Raw genomic sequence first — 18,622 nt, 5'->3', positions numbered from 1 at the left:
CGCAAACGGGACAGCGCGTTGCGGACTTGCAAGATTTGGCACTGTGACCGAACCGCCAGAAATTCTTACACTGTAAAGGAGGGGGCTGCAGTGGGTCCACACGATACACAATAGGCCAAACTTTGATCTCGGACGGATGTTGTGTTTCTACCCCCCCCCCCCCCCCCTTCCTTAACTCTGTGTGTTCCCGTCACACCTGTGTCCACTCGGACCATCGGACCACGTGGGCCCGATCAGGCAGCTACCGTGAACAATCGCCAAGGTCGACAACCTCGCGACGACCATGGGAAGTGAGATGCTTGGAATGCCCCTCCGAGCCTCAGCGGATTAGTGTAGCAAGAATGTCGAGGGCCATTGTCAGCAGAAACCCCAGCGACCACAGCGGAGATGACCACTATAGCGGCGACGAAGGCAGGCGAGGCCCAGGAGCTTTTGTCCGAGCAACCACCGTGAATGCGGAGGCGACCTGGCGGCGCCGTCACGCTGGCGGATAATTGAAGAATTCTGTGTCCCCGACTCGCGTTCTGGGCAATCGGCGGGGAGGCAAGTTCATTCCCCTGCTGAAAGACTTCAGGAGATTCCTTTCCCGCGGGGCTGGTTGAGTCAGCATTCTCCCCCTCTCATCGACCCAGCTGCGTTAGAGTGGAAAAGCTCGCACCTGCCCAGCCGTGGGTGGTGACAAGAACGTCCCCTTCGGTCCATCGGATTGGACAGTGCTCGTCGACCATTATTCCCCAGCCAGGGATCTGGGGAAACCGGACGATATTTAACTCGGCCGTGAGTGTGGCCGAGAAGCCTGCTAGCTCCAGTCGACTACGGTTGACGAAGACGTTCCCCTTCCACTGAGAGCCATTCTCAGTCCCGCTCTATGTAATTAATGTAAATATGTGAATACAGTTTTCCTTCACTTCCCCTACTCCCCGTCTCCGGCCCACGTTCCTTCCTCCTTCGGCATTGCGGCGGTGATCCTGGACCCGATGCCTGGTGGGACGCGCTTCTAGCATCGACAAACATATCAACTGGTTGGCAGCGGCGGGATCTTCCACGCTTGGTCCTGGCTTCAGCAGTGGTGAGCGCTTGACTTTCTTTAAGAATCTGCCAGGCTTGATAACTCTGGAAATTTATCACTACCTGTAGATTGTTTTTCTGCACGTGCTCGCTTAAGCATTTCACGTAGCAGCTTATTTTATGAAAGTCCTCGTTCGGAAGTTGCCATGGATTTGAGCAAGCTAAAGAAGCCAGAGTTGATGTTGCTGTGTGAAAAGCTGGGTATTGAGGCCAGGAAGAGTCACAGAAAGCCGCAGCTGATTGAGGCTATTAAGGAATGTGGCGCTAAGGAGGGTGACAAAATTTGGGAGACCTGGGAAGTCATTCAGGAGGGAATCAGGAACGCTAAGGAGGAGGCCGACAGGGTTGAAAGGGAACGCAAGGAGAAGGCCGTTAGGGTTGAAAAAGAACGCAAGGAGGAGGCCGTCAGAGTTGAAAAAGAACGCAAGGAGGAGGCCGTCAGAGTTGAAAAAGAACGCAAGGAGGAGGCCGTCAGGGTTGAAAAAGAACGCCTTTGCCGCAAGGAAGCCGCTAAGAAGGAGGCTGACAGGATTGAAAAAGAACGCCTTTGCCGCAAGGAAGCCGCTAAGAAGGAGGCTGACAGGATTGAAAAAGAACGCCTTTGCCGCAAGGAAGCCGCTAAGAAGGAGGCTGACAGGATAGAAAAAGAACGCCTTCGTCTCAAGGAAGCCGATGAAAGGCAACTTGCTTTAATGCGTTTGGAGTTGCAAATTTTACTGGCGAAGCGCGCCGAGAGGAATTCGACATTAAATCAGGAGGTTTCGGCGCGAAGTGAAATTAAAATCGTGAATGAAAACTGCGTGTCTTTGCCCATTGCCCGCGTCGCGATCGAGAGCCCGCTCGGGGTGCGTCTGACCGAGGCAGCCATCTCCCAAAACCTGCCTAAGCAGCATCACTCGATTTCCTCAAATCGCTCGGATATGCTGCCCAAAGAAAAGGGCCTTTGTTTTAGAGATAACGCTGCGCAGGTCCTTACCACTTCGAAGGCTCGTGAATTCGCAGCGCCAGCAGAGCACGTAGTTGAAGAGGGCAAACCTGACAGCGACTGTGGAGCTCCAAGCCAGAGCGCGGCGTTAGCTGAAAAGCGCGATGCCGCACAGATTGTCCTTGCAACCCAGATAGGCGTAGGCGCAGCGCAAAAAGGTAGTCCTCCAGAAAGCAGTCGCGCGCTGAAAGTGGCAACTGCAAGTTCTATTGTAAGCGAGGAATGCGCCTCAGCGCTGCCTCGAAACAATGATCAGTTCAACGATCAGGGAACGACAGCCGCTCGCGACCAAACACCCGAAAATGAGTTATGCTCCACTGAAACCAGCGTGTCTTTGCCCATTGCCCGCGTCGCGATCGAGAGCCCGCTCGAGGTGCGTCTGACCGAGGCAGCCGTCTCCCAAAACCTGCCTAAGCAGCATCCCTCGATTTTCCCTAATCGCTTGGATATGCTGCCCCAAGAAAAAGGCCTTTGTTTTGGAGATAACGCTGCGAAGGTCCTTACCATTTCGAAGGCTCGTGAGGTCGCGGCGCCAGCAGAGCACGTGGTTGAAGAGGGCAAACCTCAACCTGTAAGCCCGAAGCCTTTAAATTCTCACGCTGATGAGCTAGAGCAGGCTTTATTGCAAACTGTCGATGAGGCGAACGCCGGCGACTTTACCCGTGACGGCTCCGCGCTACCTAATGACGAGCCAGCCCAGGACTTACTCACTTTTAGCACAGGGGTAAAGAGCACCGATAGTAGTGCAAGCTATAGTGAGTCTTCCGAAGCAGGCGCAAATGATGAGCTGGGGCTAGGTGAGGAACTGAAAACGAATCTAGTGTTGCCCCACTCAGATGGCTTTCTCGAACTCCTTCGTGTGGACAGAGAAACGTTCACCGCTGAGCAAGAGAAAGACCAGACTCTACGAAACTTGAGTCACCAAAGTGACATGGGTGTGTCACGGAAGAACATACCTTTCCAGCTCCGTTCTGGCCTGCTGTACCGCCAGTATAAGGATAGGAAAGGTATCCTACACGACCAACTTACTGCCCGCGTCGCGATCGAGAGCCCGCTCGAGCTGCGTCTGACCAAGGCAGCCGTCTCCCAAGACCTGCCTATGCAGCACCCCTCGATTTTCCCAAATCGCTTGGATAGGCTGCCCAAAGAAAAGGGCCTTAGTCTTGGAGATAACGCTGCGCAGGTCCTCACCAGTTCGAAGGCTCCAGAATTCGCAGCGCCAGCAGAGCACGTAGTTAACGAGGGCAAACATGACCCAGTAAGCGTGATAAACTCTCACGGTAGTGAGCCAGAGCAGGCTGGATCACAAACTGACAATGAGGCGAACGCCGACGACTTAACCTGTGACGGTTCCGCGATGGCTAGTGACGCGCCCCGCAAACCAACAGCGAGGGTTTCCACGGAGCGGAAGCGTATAGAGGTGGCCAAACGGGAAGAGGTAATAAAAGGGAAAGTGCGGCTCTTGTTGTCTGCTCGACTGAAATCCAAACCGCGTAGCCGCCCCAATTTGGCACCTCGGTCCTCAAGAGTTCGCACCCGCCCCGTGGGAACACAAGCCAAGAGAACGCAACGCGCGAACCCAATCCGAGAGAGACGGATACGCTGGCACGGCATTCGCACTCGTTCGTTCCCTTCTCGCATTCTGCTTTCTGAGCGTCAGCTAAACTTCAGAACCGCGAGACTTGGACGAAGAACAGTGCAGGGTCCCAAGCTGAAGTTCCTAGCTTTGTGTCATTTTGCACCTGCTAGAGTAGCTATCGGACCGCGGCCGCGCAGGGGGCGGCTGAAAAATAGGAACCAGTAAATTCCCTGAGTCGCACCGCTGTTTGCGGGCGGGTTCGAGGAATAACCCGTTCTTGAGTTGAATGCTTGTCTCTTTTTGTTCATTTAACTCTCCTGTACAGAAATGCAAGCTGAAATTCCTAGCATTATGCAATGTCTCATCTGCTGAAGCAGCTGTCGGACCGCGGCTGCGCAAGGGGCGGATATGACGCATAATCCCATATTGAGTTTAATGCTTGTTTTTTGTCTTTTGCTCATATATCTCTCCTGTACAAGGATGAGAGCGAAACTTTGGAGATTGGCATTGCCGGACTCAGTTTACATGCGTTGCAGTAAAGTGCGAGGTAATGGAAACGCTGATGGCCTCAGCCGAAGCTTTCCCGTGTAATGCCCTTTCCTGACTCCCCAGACGTTATTCCGCTATGCAAATTTGTATTTTGTTTTTTTGCTTTAGCGGGAATCATTTTTGTCTGTTTTGTATGTGTGTTCAGCAACTCCACCTTCCCTTTGTGCTCTCACGGGCGGTGGCTTTCTGTGACAAAAACTGTGCTACGGCACCCCCCCAAAATTTTAGAAAGTTTTCCTCCCTTTTGACTAAACAAGCTCTGGGTATTCTGGTTTGGTCAAACATGTCAACTTTCGGAGGAGGACGTAAATTTCACGCTACAGCTCATTTTCTCTAAAGAGGTTTTGTTGACCGAAAACGGCTTGGCAGTTCTTGAAGTCGGTTTGGCGCTTTCTGCTTGTTGGGCTGTGTACCTTGCTGGTTGAGACCGTTACAGTTGTCAACGAAGCAAGAAGAACCTTTGGGCCCAGCTGTGACCAAAAGCCGAACGGACACAACTCCAGGTCTCTGCGCGCAGCAGCGTTGGCTGCAACCACTACGAGACCTCTTCGGGCGGCGGACGTGCTGTTGTGTTTCTACCCCCCCCCCCCTTCCTTAACTCTGTGTGTTCCCGTCACACCTGTGTCCACTCGGACCATCGGACCACGTGGGCCCGATCAGGCAGCTACCGTGAACAATCGCCAAGGTCGACAACCTCGCGACGACCATGGGAAGTGAGATGCTTGGAATGCCCCTCCGAGCCTCAGCGGATTAGTGTAGCAAGAATGTCGAGGGCCATTGTCAGCAGAAACCCCAGCGACCACAGCGGAGATGACCACTATAGCGGCGACGAAGGCAGGCGAGGCCCAGGAGCTTTTGTCCGAGCAACCACCGTGAATGCGGAGGCGACCTGGCGGCGCCGTCACGCTGGCGGATAATTGAAGAATTCTGTGTCCCCGACTCGCGTTCTGGGCAATCGGCGGGGAGGCAAGTTCATTCCCCTGCTGAAAGACTTCAGGAGATTCCTTTCCCGCGGGGCTGGTTGAGTCAGCATTCTCCCCCTCTCATCGACCCAGCTGCGTTAGAGTGGAAAAGCTCGCACCTGCCCAGCCGTGGGTGGTGACAAGAACGTCCCCTTCGGTCCATCGGATTGGACAGTGCTCGTCGACCATTATTCCCCAGCCAGGGATCTGGGGAAACCGGACGATATTTAACTCGGCCGTGAGTGTGGCCGAGAAGCCTGCTAGCTCCAGTCGACTACGGTTGACGAAGACGTTCCCCTTCCACTGAGAGCCATTCTCAGTCCCGCTCTATGTAATTAATGTAAATATGTGAATACAGTTTTCCTTCACTTCCCCTACTCCCCGTCTCCGGCCCACGTTCCTTCCTCCTTCGGCATTGCGGCGGTGATCCTGGACCCGATGCCTGGTGGGACGCGCTTCTAGCATCGACAAACATATCACGGACAAGAGGACCCTGCAAATGTTGCAATAACCGACTTCGTTGGTGTGCGAGAGCCTCCAGCCTCTCTGGTGCAGCGGTAAACTGAGAGGATGCCAACACCGGCGTCATGAAAGTCTGCAGGAATTTCCCCTCGTGTAGCGGAAGGATCCACTCCGCGGATAATTCCTTTTACGCAGGCTAGCTCAACGTTACTAGAACCAACTCAGTTTCACAGCTCCCAATAGCGCCCAACGGAGGAGAGTGTCCCAAGCGGCCGTCACGAGAACTAACGGCGCTGCAGTCGAGTCTTGCTCCCTGCCGGGCGCGTCCCGGTACATATGAGGTTTTGGCAACCTGCGTTTGCGCTCTACATGGCTGCAGTAAATAATGCTTCCATTACGGCAGCTTTTGCTTCGAAGCTGCGTGTTATCGGGGAAAACACGTTTCTGTGGTGCGAAATTAGGCTGTTAATATCGTGAAAAAAGTGCAAAAACGCTGCCAGCACGCTCGCGAGCATTGTGTCTTGCTTTGCTCAATGGCTTGTGTTTTTCGAAGTCAGTTTGCGATCCTTTCTGGGAAGTGCACGCTCCCACCTTTTAAACTCGATGGGGTCTTTCGGGGGCCCGAAGAAATGACTGTCCGTGGAGTCATTGTTACGATACCCGCTATTGCATCCCGGTGCAAAGCAGGTCAGCATGAAGAGGCCCGATGTCACAAGATAGCAACAAAAATTCAGGGGACACTGACGATGTGAAGTGCGCGAGGCGAGAGCCTTTCCCCGCAACTTTGGCCGCACGGCCGTTGGCACGCACGAGGCGGCTATGGGGCGACTTGGATTAGGTAGCCATGAGAAATTGGGTCGTGACTAATTAGTTATGACCCATGAATAACTAGTCATGATTGGTTAATTAGGAACTAGTCATGTCTGGCTAGTCATGACAAACCAGTCATGACAAGTCATGACTAAAAGGTCATTAACCAGTCATAGCTACTAATGACTGCTTAATGACCAACTAAACATGACTAACTATTCATGCCTGCTTATTAACTAACCAGTCATGACTAATCAGGGATTAGCCTTGGTTAGTCATGATTAACTAGTCATGACTAACCATGACTAATGGCTAACCTGTAATGACTATTTAATTACTAACTAGTCATGACTAACCATTCATGACTAATTGGGTCATGACTAATGACTAATTAGTCATGACCTAATTAGTCGCTGGTTAGTAAATCCTGACTAGTAAGTCATGATTGGTTATTGACTAACAAGTCATGATTGGTAATGACGGACTAGTCATGACCAACCAGCGATACAAACCAGATTGGTTAATGACGAACTAGTCATGTCTGCTTAATGACTAGTTAGTCATGACTAACCAGCGATGACAAACCAGTCATAACTAACCAGTCATTAACCAGTCATGACTGGTTAATGACTAACAAGTCGTGATTACTTAATGACTAATCAGTCATTAGTCATGGTTAGTCATGCCTAGCCATGACTAATGGCTAACCAGTCATGACTAGTCATGACTCCTTAATGACTAGCTAGTCATGACTAACTAATCAAGACTAATTGGGTCATGACTAATTCGTCATGACCCATGACTTACTAGTCATGATTGGTTATTGACTAACTAGTCATGACTAGTTAGTTGATGACTGGTTAATGACTAGCTAGCCCTGACCAACTAGTCATGACTGATTAATGACGACGTAGTCATGTCTGGCAAATGACTAGTTAGTCATGACCAACTAGTCATGGTTGATTAATGACAAACTAGTCATGTCAAGCTAATGACTAGCTATAGTCATGACCAACATTACTAGAACTTGGTTCTAGTAACATTGGTCATGAGAAACCAGTCATGACTAACCAGCGATGACAAACCAGTCATGACTAACCAGTCATAACTAGTCATGACTGGTTAATGACTAACTACTCATGGCTGCATAATGACTAATCAGTCATGACTAATCTGTCATTAGCCATGGCTAACCAGTCATGACTAACCTTGACTAACGACTGACCAGTCATGACTAGTAATTACTGGTTAATGAATAACTAGTCATGACTAACCAATCATGACTGACTAATCATGAGTGATTAATGACTAGCCAATGACTAACCAGTCAAGACTGGTCAGGTAGTCATTAACCAATCATGACTAACTAGCCATGAGTTAATGATTAGTTCAAATGCCAAATGAGTAGGTAATGACTTCAAATGCCAAAGGCCCTGGTTCAATTCTCAGCCTCGACAGTTTTTTAAGTAGTGACGCCGAAACGCGGACACATCTGCCGACACAACTGCTAACGACAGTATGAGGCATTAGAGGCTTTCGCCTTAAAATTAACTGAGAAGCAGACGACACAAAACGGCTGTCGCGAGCGCTGTTGTAAAAAGGGCGCAGCAGGGCCAGCGAGCCGCACCGAGCGGCGACGAGGGAGCAAGACTCGATCGCAGCGCCACTAGTTCGCGCGACCGCCACTTGGGACAGCTCTCCGGTCGGAGCTGTGAAACTGAGTTGGTTCTAGTAACGTTGGTGAGGCCTGCGTCTCGTTGTGTCCGCGTACGCTTCGTGCTATGCCCGTAAACATTTCATGCTTACTCTACTCTCGGTTGCGGGAGAGGCAGGTTTTTTTTTAATTACACCATCTCCTACAGGGACCAGCGCCACAGAATAAGCTTGACACCGTTTTGACTAAAAGAAGTTAGCGGCAGATTTTCAGCCGGCAAACTGGTGAACCAGGTTAGCGGACCTGAGCCCGGGGAAGACATAGCCATGGCGGAAAACCTACAGAGCCTTCGAACCTACATCCAAAGGGGGAAAGACCTGGCCAAATTCCCCACTCGCGGAGCGGCCTCACCAAAATTTGAAGACAGGCCAGAAGACGTACAGGCAGGCCGTGGAACAGCAGCACCAGCGGGGTGGACAGCAGGACTCCAGGACAGGACAGCAGGACTCCGGTGAGGAACCACAGAAGAACGCTGTCGGTGACCGTAGACCACGAGCAGCGAACCGAACGAGGGGCGTGCAGCCTGTTCTCAGGAGAGAGAAGACTCGAAAAGTCTCGTGCTGGCTTCGTTTTCTTCCTGTATTCTTTGGAACTTCTTCTTCTTTTACCAGGCCGTTGGTAGTAACATTGGCGGTGGAAATGCGCTTTTTGTCTCTTGAAGGCTTAATAATTACTGTTATTAATACGTCTTATTGGTTTTACATAATTAGCCAGAACTTCCCCCTTCAAGCGATGCATTACATGTGACCGGTGTTATGCTTACTACTATTTATGCTTATAACTACAGTAGGATACAAGTTCATAAAACAGCAGTTGCTCACACTGGGCGGCGGACCGCGGCGTTCTGGAGTACTCCGCTGGCCAATCGCAAAAGTAAACAAAATGAGTTTTTTAATAGGCAGTTTTATCGCGGAAGCCTTCAATGCCTCATCGTTGTAAGCAGGAGTTGTCGACAGAAATGTCACGCTCTTCAATTGGTCGAAATTGTCGTGATATCACAGTGCGCGAATTTCAAACGGGGCCAATTGTTTTTTGCTAGTAACCATGGAACCAATTAAAGGGATCGTATAGTGATGCTCCAAGTAAGTGGGATTGAGTTTATGTAATAAGTCAATTACCCAGTTAACATAATTAACCTTTCTAGTCATGCCAGAAAGATAAATAAAACCGCGTAGGAAATTGGTCGAGTTGGGGAATCGAACCAGGGTTTCCGGAGTGGAGGTCTTGCACGCTAACCGTCGCTAATCGTGGGGCACTGGGTTCTACTTCAAGCTGCATTATGCAGCGTTTTGCTGAGTGTCCCCTTTTTCCACTGTAATGTGTGTCGAGAAATAAATTTTCAATTTCAAAAAACCACTCTGCCATGGCAGCATGATCGTTTGGAATGAATAAAGGTGCGTCTAGTGAATACGGTGTCTTCGTTCACTCCCATCTTCCTCCTTCCCTTTCGGCGAGGTTCAGGTGTTCACCGATATATGTGAGACAGATACATCTCCCTTCCTCAAAAACCAGTTTACCGACGAGAAATGCGTAGAACCGAACGGGTGATGGCGTTCTGTGGACTCCCTGGCAGCGTTGCAAGACGCTGCCGCGTAAGAGGCGAAACTGAACATCTTAACCACACATCAGTGACACAAGCAGCAACAGCGCGCTTAAGGCTTTCGCCTCGGCGCACTTTAGGTCAACAAAGTGCCCCCCTGAATTATTAGTTTCACGTACGTAGAGCGCTTACGAGTCACCAGTGCGCATGCGCATAACGGGAAGCGTCAGCGTGGGTCTCACGGACGTACGTGAGGTTCGGATCTTTGCTTTGCGGTTTTCATGTTGCTTGCGTACGTGGCGTTGGGAAGATCGCGGCGCCCTGCCCGCCCGCTTCAGAGTGAATACAGCTTTGTCGCTAATCCCTCAACGTGGTATCGTGTTGTCAACTGTTGTATTTGCCTTCAGTTGGCCCGTTCTTGCTCTTTCATGAAGTTTAAGGTGAGTACTTGCTTTTGTTTTCCCGATAGAAGCCCGTTTCAGCAGCTCCTAAAACTGACGGAGAAGCGTTTTGTAGTCGTCATAGCAACAGAGGCCGAGGGTCTCGCGAGACCACGAGGGGCTCGAAACCCCGCGGGATATCGCGAGACCCTCGGCACAGTCATCGGGAAAAGCAAAACTGTGCGCGTTTCCGCTCCGTGCACACACGTTGTCAACACGAGTGGGACACCAGCGCGCCATCGCTTCTCGAAAAGCGATGATTCAGATATGCTGCGGGACGAGAGGGAACGCAATCCCTCGGAAGATAACATGCAGGGCAGTGGACTGAAATCGCTTGACGTTTGCCACAAGCAAGGGGGAAAGTATTTACCGCCTGCACTGTGCGCGACCGCAAGTCTTGCTACAAGCGCACTGTGGCTTGACTTGGCTCGGCTCCAAGCAGCTCGACTAAACAAAATTAGTTTTGCTTATCTGTACTAGACGGCGCGGCATAACATGCTAGCGCATTTTTAGTTCTAGGCAGATCTACACAGTTTGCGTCCCGTACGTGTAGCTAAAACTGTACGAAGCGACACGAGCGTACGCTGCGTAGACCGTTGACGTAGACTGCTGATGTTTACGTACGTGAAGGTTCTACCTTTGCCTCCTCTAGAAAGATGCCTGCCGTGTGCGACAAAAATTTTCTATTTTTGTCGCACTATTTTTGTCGCAATTTTCTAAAATCTATTTTTCCTCCTTTCCACTTGAGGTGATAGCTAGCGCTCCCTGCGGCGGCCGCTTGCACCACATGCGCGCATGCGCACACTGCCGCGCGCTCGCGGCGCGCGCGTTCCGTTTCTGTAGCAGACGACGTCTCTGCGGCAGACGACACCTTCCGCGCGTTTTCGACTGTTTACGCAGACAAAAACATAAGCGCGCAGAGGGGAAGGAAATAAGTCGCAAATAAATTTACTTGGCTCTCTCATAGGTTATTAAGCACGCTTTGAACGACGTTGGAATCTTTTGTGAAAAGTACGGCGGCGGACTTATTAGCAGAAGAGCTGTTTAACACGTCTGATGACTGCTGCCGCTCGCTGCTCGCACCTGTTTCTGTCTTTTGGTACATCAGAAGCAGTTTTGTGCATTGTGCGTTTTGGAAAGAGTTCGGTATTGTAAAGTGCGATGCTCTATTGTTGCGTCCCACGCTGCACCTCAAGCGAACGAAGGAAGGAGCCCGGAGTCTCACTACACGAGCTAGCATCCGACAGCGCCACGCGGGAGCAATGGATAGGAGTAATAGCACGAAACGACTGGGTGCCAACATCTGATTACGCTGTTGTGTGCAGCCTGTACTTCCAACCATCTGTTTTCCGAGACGACTACAAGCGATGTCTACAGAAGCCAGGTGCAGGGCCTAGTGTATTCATTTCTAGAACGCCGGGCCTGGAGAAGTCCGCCGTTCCGGAGAAACCAGGTGGAGGAGCAGAAAAACGTAAGCGCGAGCTTTCGCCAAGTGTGCCTTGCGTGTTAGATGAGCGTGAGGATGAGCAAGGCAACAATGCGATTGCAGAACACAAGGCAGCCCCTCCAGTTGAACTACCCGGTGAGCTATCGACATCATCAAATGCTGGTGCGCCAACCAACGGGCAATATACAGATGGTAGAAGCAGCGCACTTCACATTGAGCGTGATGTGAATGCACCGAGTGGCGCATCGCATGAGCCTCTGCTACATGGCGAAGAAACGGTCACAGCTGTGAGGAACAAGAAACGAAAAACCAAAGCCCACGCTAAGAGGTCATTTCAAACACAAACAGCACCAACACCCTCTTCGAGTTTTTTTCTTCCAGCGCAAACGGTGGCGACGAAAAGAACACGCCCTGAGAGCGAAAACTGCCAGACTGAGCAGAACAGTGGACGCGTACAAGCAAGAGCTTCTGAAACTGAAGAAAAGCTGCTTGGTCAGTGCATTTTTTGAAGTTGTCGACGATGCAGAAGACGGTAGTGCCAAAGCAGTGCTACTTCGAGACCAAGTGAAGAATTAAAAAAAGAAGAAACTGCAGGGGTCTGAAACCACAATCAGACAGTGTATCGCTATTCGACACCTATCGGCAAAGACTTAGGAACATATCAGGTCCGAGGGACTCCTCCGACTACCATGTAGAAGCACTCTACAGAAATATATTGGAACAGTCGCTGGAGAAGTTGGGTTTAACAGCCTCGTCGTTGCCGCCTGGAAGATGAACTAGCAATTCTGGACACGCTTCAGTCGAAAGTGTGCGGTCTTGTAGTAGACGAGATGAGGATTGGGGAGAAGCTGATCTATAACAAGCAAAGAGATGCATTTGTAGGAGATGTCGACATCGGCGCCGAAGTTCAAGATATTTGTCCCAGCTCAGAAGACGAGGTCCTAGCGAACTCCCTTTTGAACTTTTTCCTGTGTGGCCTTCACGCAAGGTTTACGATTCCCGTGGGGTATTTTTTTTACCAGAGGCTATACAGGAGAACAACTGGCCGTAATTATACGCCATGAGCTCTAGAAGACGGCCGATGTAGGATTCGACATCGTCCGGCTGGTGACCGACAACCGCAAGGTGAATGTCGCGGCAGTGGATATTCTGTGTGGAGGCATGGCGAACATACAGACATTGCACCCTGCCGATCCCTCTACGGAGCTTTTTATTTGCTTTGACCAAAGTCCCATCATAAAAAAATGCGACGTTACAGTTCCTTGCGAAGGACTTCGGCAAAACAAAACACGTCACATCAAGGTATGTCAGAAGTCTCTACAAAATGCAGAAGACTAGACAGTGAAGCCAGTTAGGTTCTTGACCCGCAAGCACGTGTATCCATCTAACTTAGAAAAAATGAATGTGAGATCAGCGGTTCAGTTGTTTTCAGTTCCTGTATCTGCCGCGCTTAGCTACCTCAAAGATCAGGCCGGCCATACAAGTGATCTGGACTTTGCTTCAGCAGGACCAACAATTGAATTCATGCACATTATACAGAAGTGGTTCACACTAATGGACGTCAGCAATCGCCAACAACACATCCACTGCAATAACGCTGACGCCCGTCAGTGAACGGACGCAGATGACCCAAGATTAGAATGGCTTGAGGTTCATTTCCTTGCTTACGTAGGAGACCTGAGGAACGAAAGCCCGGCTGGAAGCTTTTTAAGCAAGGAGACTTACTACGCTCTTGTCTTTGCGACCACGTCAAATATGAGGTGCATTCGTCACTTACTGACCTTGGAGTTCCGCTTCGTGCTCACACGTACAATGTCGAGGGACCCGATAGAGCCTATGTTTGGCTTCTTGCGCCGAAGTTCTGGTACTAACGACATCCTTGATGTGAAGAGCGGGATATCCGGACTTGAAAAAACGCTAAAGACCGGCATTGTTGCTGCCTTCGACCAGAGTAACGTTCAGAGCTCGACATCATTCGTCGCAAGGCAGCTGCTTCCAACTCAACAGAGACCCACCATGCCTGCCACTGGTAACAAGTTTCTCGACCAGGCAGTGAACGACGTAAAAAGTCACTGCAGAACATCGACACCGCGCATAACAGGTCCGGACGAAGCCAGCGTCGCTACGGTTGGAGGTTTCATTGTGAGGGTTGCAAGGGAAAACATGGCTTGCTCGAACTGCGTCGCACTGCTACAGTGTCACAAAGACACCACACCTCTCCTTGGCCTTATTGCCAAACAAGATCGAGGCGGGTTCTACTACCCTAGTCAGGAGCTCGTAAAACTGATGATTGGTCTTCGAAATCTTGTAGACTACGTGCTTCCGCACAGAAAGCATTTCACAAAGCCTTTGAACGTTTGCGTCGAAAGAAGTGTGGCAGCGCTCATATAACTCAATGTTCTAAGCTGTGGCAACATAGACAGCGACCATCGCAAGGTTCTCCTGGAACTCAATATACAAAAGTTCATGAAGCCGCTGTTCACCAACTATGCAGCCAGCGCTACCGACAGGAATGCGGTTGTCAAGTTTCTTGACCGCAAGCCCATACTCCGCAAAGTGCTTAAATTGTAGGGAAGTTAAGCATACACCAAGCTCAAACGTTTTGCTTTCACTTTATCGTTGAGCCTGCCTGAAGTTTACCACTGTTTGCAGCAAAACTGGTTAGTTTATAGGGGTTTAACGTCCCAAAGCGACTTAGGCTATGAGAGACGCCGCGGTGAAGACCACCGGAAATTTCGACCACCTGGGGTTCTTTAACGTGCGCTGACATTGCACAGTACGCGGGCCTCCAGAATTTCGCCTCCACTCCGTGAGACTCAAATCATGCTGCGTAAGCCACATGCAAGGACGAGAGTGTGTGGAAATATTTGCCGCGCGTTTCTTGTTACGTTACTTGTGAACGCTGACTACATGAAGTGCGACAACCGCGGTACGAGCAAAAAACTAAAATTTCATTGGAAGTGGAGAGAACACAACGGATGGGTCGCCGCGTTTTCCGAGCAGCGCCGCCGATGCCGCTACGATGCCGCTACTGGCTGCTACCGCCGGGACACCTCAACACCCCTGTTAGCTTGCCTACATTACGACCAGAATGAGGTGGCACATTACGAGACGGTTTATTAAGCTGGAGTGGTAAGGCTCCGAGCGAATACACACCTCTGGTGGCGTCGCGCGCTGCCGCCGCTGCTGTTTGCATGAGCCAGTGACTGCGGAGCTCGCCGCGCACTACCGGGTGTACGTACGAATGCGCCGACCTCGACGATTTTTGCGAGCGCAGGGGATGTTTCACTACGCTTGGATATAAACGCGATACACGCTGGTTTTAGTAGCGAGGAACGAGCGGACGACGTAATTTCGCCATAGCAGAATCACTGAGCGAAGGCACGAGATAGTCCAACTCCACCAATTGCAGCTGGTCGAAAGTCACTCATGTCGCGGACAACTTCCGAATGTTTCACAAATAAGAGCGAACAGCTTGTGCCGCTACACGAATAACAAACACCACGTCTTTCGGTTGGGCTGCCGCATGCGAACTGCAAAATCTAATTGACTATTTTCATGGCAACGTAAGGGACAAATGGGATATTCTGCCGTCTGCCGAAGTCCACTGCAGGGAGGTTGAGGCTTTCCTCGCGGCGAGTCGTTTTCTCCGGTGCAAGTCCAGTGCACGCCACACCTCTGGCCGTGCGTGGCGACGGCTGAGCGGGGGCCGTTCGGACGTCGCCTCGATGGTTCCGCTCCATGAGCGTTTCGTGAAGCTCTAGTTCGTTAGCATCCGCGAGGAGACGTAGCTGCGGGCTCGGAGCATACCTCGTCTCCCATGAACATCATCGACCCGGATGCGGATCATGCACGCCTCCGCCTTTCCGCTTGGTCTCTCGTAAACTGCGACGGACCACCTATTCTTCTTGAAAGGCTCGCTGACATGGTCGTCGCCGCTGTATCAGCGCATAGGCTCGTCGGTGGCTCATCTTAAGGAAAGTAATATACAGCGCAAAAAAGAGGGAGAGCAGAGAAGGCCAGTCCTGTTGTTTGTGTCTTCTCTGCTGTCGCTGTTTTTTGCCCTGTATATTTTTTCCTTAAGATCCGACATGCCTGTTGTCAGCGGTGTGAGGTCGAATAAAATGTTTTAATGATGAACATTCTATTTGCTCTGCTAGCGGGTATTGAAGAGCTAGTATAACATTTCTTAAGGATTACGTTCGGACAGGGGTTAATTCTGTACGGGCAGATGCGTGCTCTGACGGGTACGAGTTCTCGGTACCCAATAAGTATATCTGCGCTTCAGAGGTAGGTCCATAACCGCAGGTAGCGCAGTGCCTTGTCATTTGGTTCGTTTACCAAAAGACAGAGGTGAGAGACTGTGATACAGCTTATTTAGTGCGAAGCGAAGGCTCCGAGCGTACGTCACTTCGCCTATAGCTGCCGCAGTAACTTGCACGCAACGAACAGTAGTGATCACCGCGCTCAGCAGGGCGTGAAGACGCGAATGTTTGTCATTTGTGGGAGTCCGGAGACGTAAGAATGTGCGATCAAAGTTATTTTTGCAGCTCCTCGAAAGTAGCGAATATAGCGCTGCCGGAAAGTGCGCATAGTAAGCAACTTGACAGGCATACTTTGGACATGACTATAGCCAAGAGCCTACACCGACGTCCGCCGTTCCTTTAATGAGAAGCGACTGGGTCCGTCGGACGTATCTATAGACACTTCGTTGCAGGCTCAAGCCCACCTGGTCTCCGGCCCTTGCTCTAGTCAGAGTCAGCTGTCGTGCAGTCAGCCGCGTGACCTAGCTTCCACGCTCTGGATTGGTGTTCGCGATAGCGAGGAAGCCATGGCGCTGGTTTTCCCCTTCCTGTAGCATGCCGCAATGTATTTTTATTTCACTGTAGCTTAGTGAAATAAAAAATATTGAATTGGGGCCCGTCGCCGCATTCCAAGCACTCTTGGAGCTGATTCTTTCCCTTTTTCTCTCTCTGGAAGCGGGAAGTCGGCCTCACGTGAAGACAGAGACTATGGCCTGGCCAATAAAATGTGTAACATGCTCTCCAGCTGGGCACGGTATTCTCGTTTAGTTTTAAGACAAGGCTTCACAATTGCCGCTCGCTTGCTATGAACTGGCCTGTTTGTTTTTCTCAAGGAGAATGGTGTGTCTAAGTGACCAGGCTAGCAGGTGCATTTAGGTGGCATGAGAATGTGCCGAGTAGTGTGTTCGAAGAATTCGAAGTCGACCAGGACTTCTCTGAGCAGAGTTGTTCAAAGTTAAATGAATACCAGCTAGAGCAGTGCAGTTAACAAAAAGGAGAGATAATGGCATACGTTGCAAAGTAAATCTCGTGCCTGGCATTTTACCTGTAAAGCACGGACTATAGTGTAAAATATTTTCGTTTGCGCGATAGTTCGCTTATCATATCCTACCAAAAAAAGAAAATTGCGTTGCACCAAAATACAAATTTTCCCCTCAGCCTTTGAACACTCACGGTGTATACATTTGAAATGCACTATGTACAACCTATGAAGAGGTATAACGGACTAACGTTAATACGACGTGCATAAAAACACCAGCAGCTACAAGATACGGTCGAAATAGTGATAGTTCATATTCGATTGAATGTTGGGCAGAGCAAAAGAAGCATCTAAACTGAGTAGCTCGTGAAAAAGCACCACTCTGTTGCTTTTGATTTCAGCGGCACTGTTTATGAGTATCGGTCGGCCAACCGGTATTGCAAGAGAAAGACCATGCAGCGGAATGAAGCATCCCGTAGCGAACTGCATGTGAAGCAAAAGAATTCCGGTAGCACTCATGAATTCTGCGCTCTCTACCTTGGTGATTAGCGTCTAATCATCGCAAAATGTGGGGGCAGCGTTTATGGAGTTGATAACGTGTATTACATATTTTGCATCCACTTGTTTGCGTGCATCCCGACAGGTTACATAAGTTACTAGATGTGGAAACCTAAAACTGCTCTCTGCGGTAGAAAGGTTGTGACCTTGCGTATCGAGTGAAATAATTGGTTCTGTCATGGCTGGCAGCAATTCGCATTGGCTTTTTGCTACTCTGTGCTGTGTTGAGGTTTCTGGCTAATCGCGTCTCGACACTTTCATGCCTTGCTGTCTTCCCCCTATTGCCACGAACGAGTTTCTGTGCTGTACGTGTGTACGTCTGTCACCGCCGACAATGATCAGATGCTGTCATGCTCACACAGGTAAATAGTGACTCTGCAGAGCGGGCCACTTGGGCACGACAGTCGGCCGGGCATTCCAGTTTGTGCTGAACGTCAAAAGGATGATCAAGAAGGCAGTTAAGAGTTGCTTAAGAATTGCTCACAGGTACGGTGCATTTCGCGATAGTCGCGCAAGCGTGTTTAATTAAGCCTCACTAGCCTAACTGGGTAAACTGGGGTGCGTCTTATACACGGGTGCGTCTTATATAGGAACTTTTTCAGTGACAGCTTGCATATACGGCAGGTGCGTCCTATACAAGGGTGCGTCTTATACACCGGAAAATACGGTACACGTGGACTCTTTGCATTTGCCGATCGCTACCTGTCGCGCCGCTGGTGGCAGAGCAGCAAGCCGCCCCAAAGCTGGCTAAAAGGCATCCCATGCGCTGGTTGACTCCTCCTCTTTATGGAGGTGAGATAAAAAAGAAGGCTGGAGCCGGGACCTTTGATTCGACTTAATGGCGAAATTGACCACTCAGGACAATAACTCGGAGGTTCGATGAATGCTCAGAGCGTGCAGCTCGAGTTCCCATGGTAACAAAACTTGCTCAGAATCCTCTTGTGTTTAAATCAAGCTATTAGCCCTGTGTCCCTCTGCTTAACTCCACAAATTCTTCACCTGGCAAACCTCCAATGCAATCACCACCGACACACGTAAACCCGCTTCCTTGAGGCGTTGAACTCAAGCAAACGCGCCCGAGTTCACTCGGTGGGATAAGACGCGGAAGCGGATTTGGAATAGAAGATCAAGCAGTTTCGAGCTTAAACCCGCATTACCAAGAATTTCATTTAGGAAGAGGAGAAAATTTAACTTGTTTTATTAAGGGATATGTGTTAATTTCTTT

Source organism: Amblyomma mixtum, chromosome 3, assembly GCF_055824585.1.
Source record: "Amblyomma mixtum isolate Tamu chromosome 3, ASM5582458v1, whole genome shotgun sequence".
Taxonomy (NCBI): Eukaryota; Metazoa; Arthropoda; class Arachnida; order Ixodida; family Ixodidae; genus Amblyomma; species Amblyomma mixtum.
The sequence above is the reverse complement of the archived record's forward strand: the minus strand, read 5'-3'. Positions refer to the sequence as shown.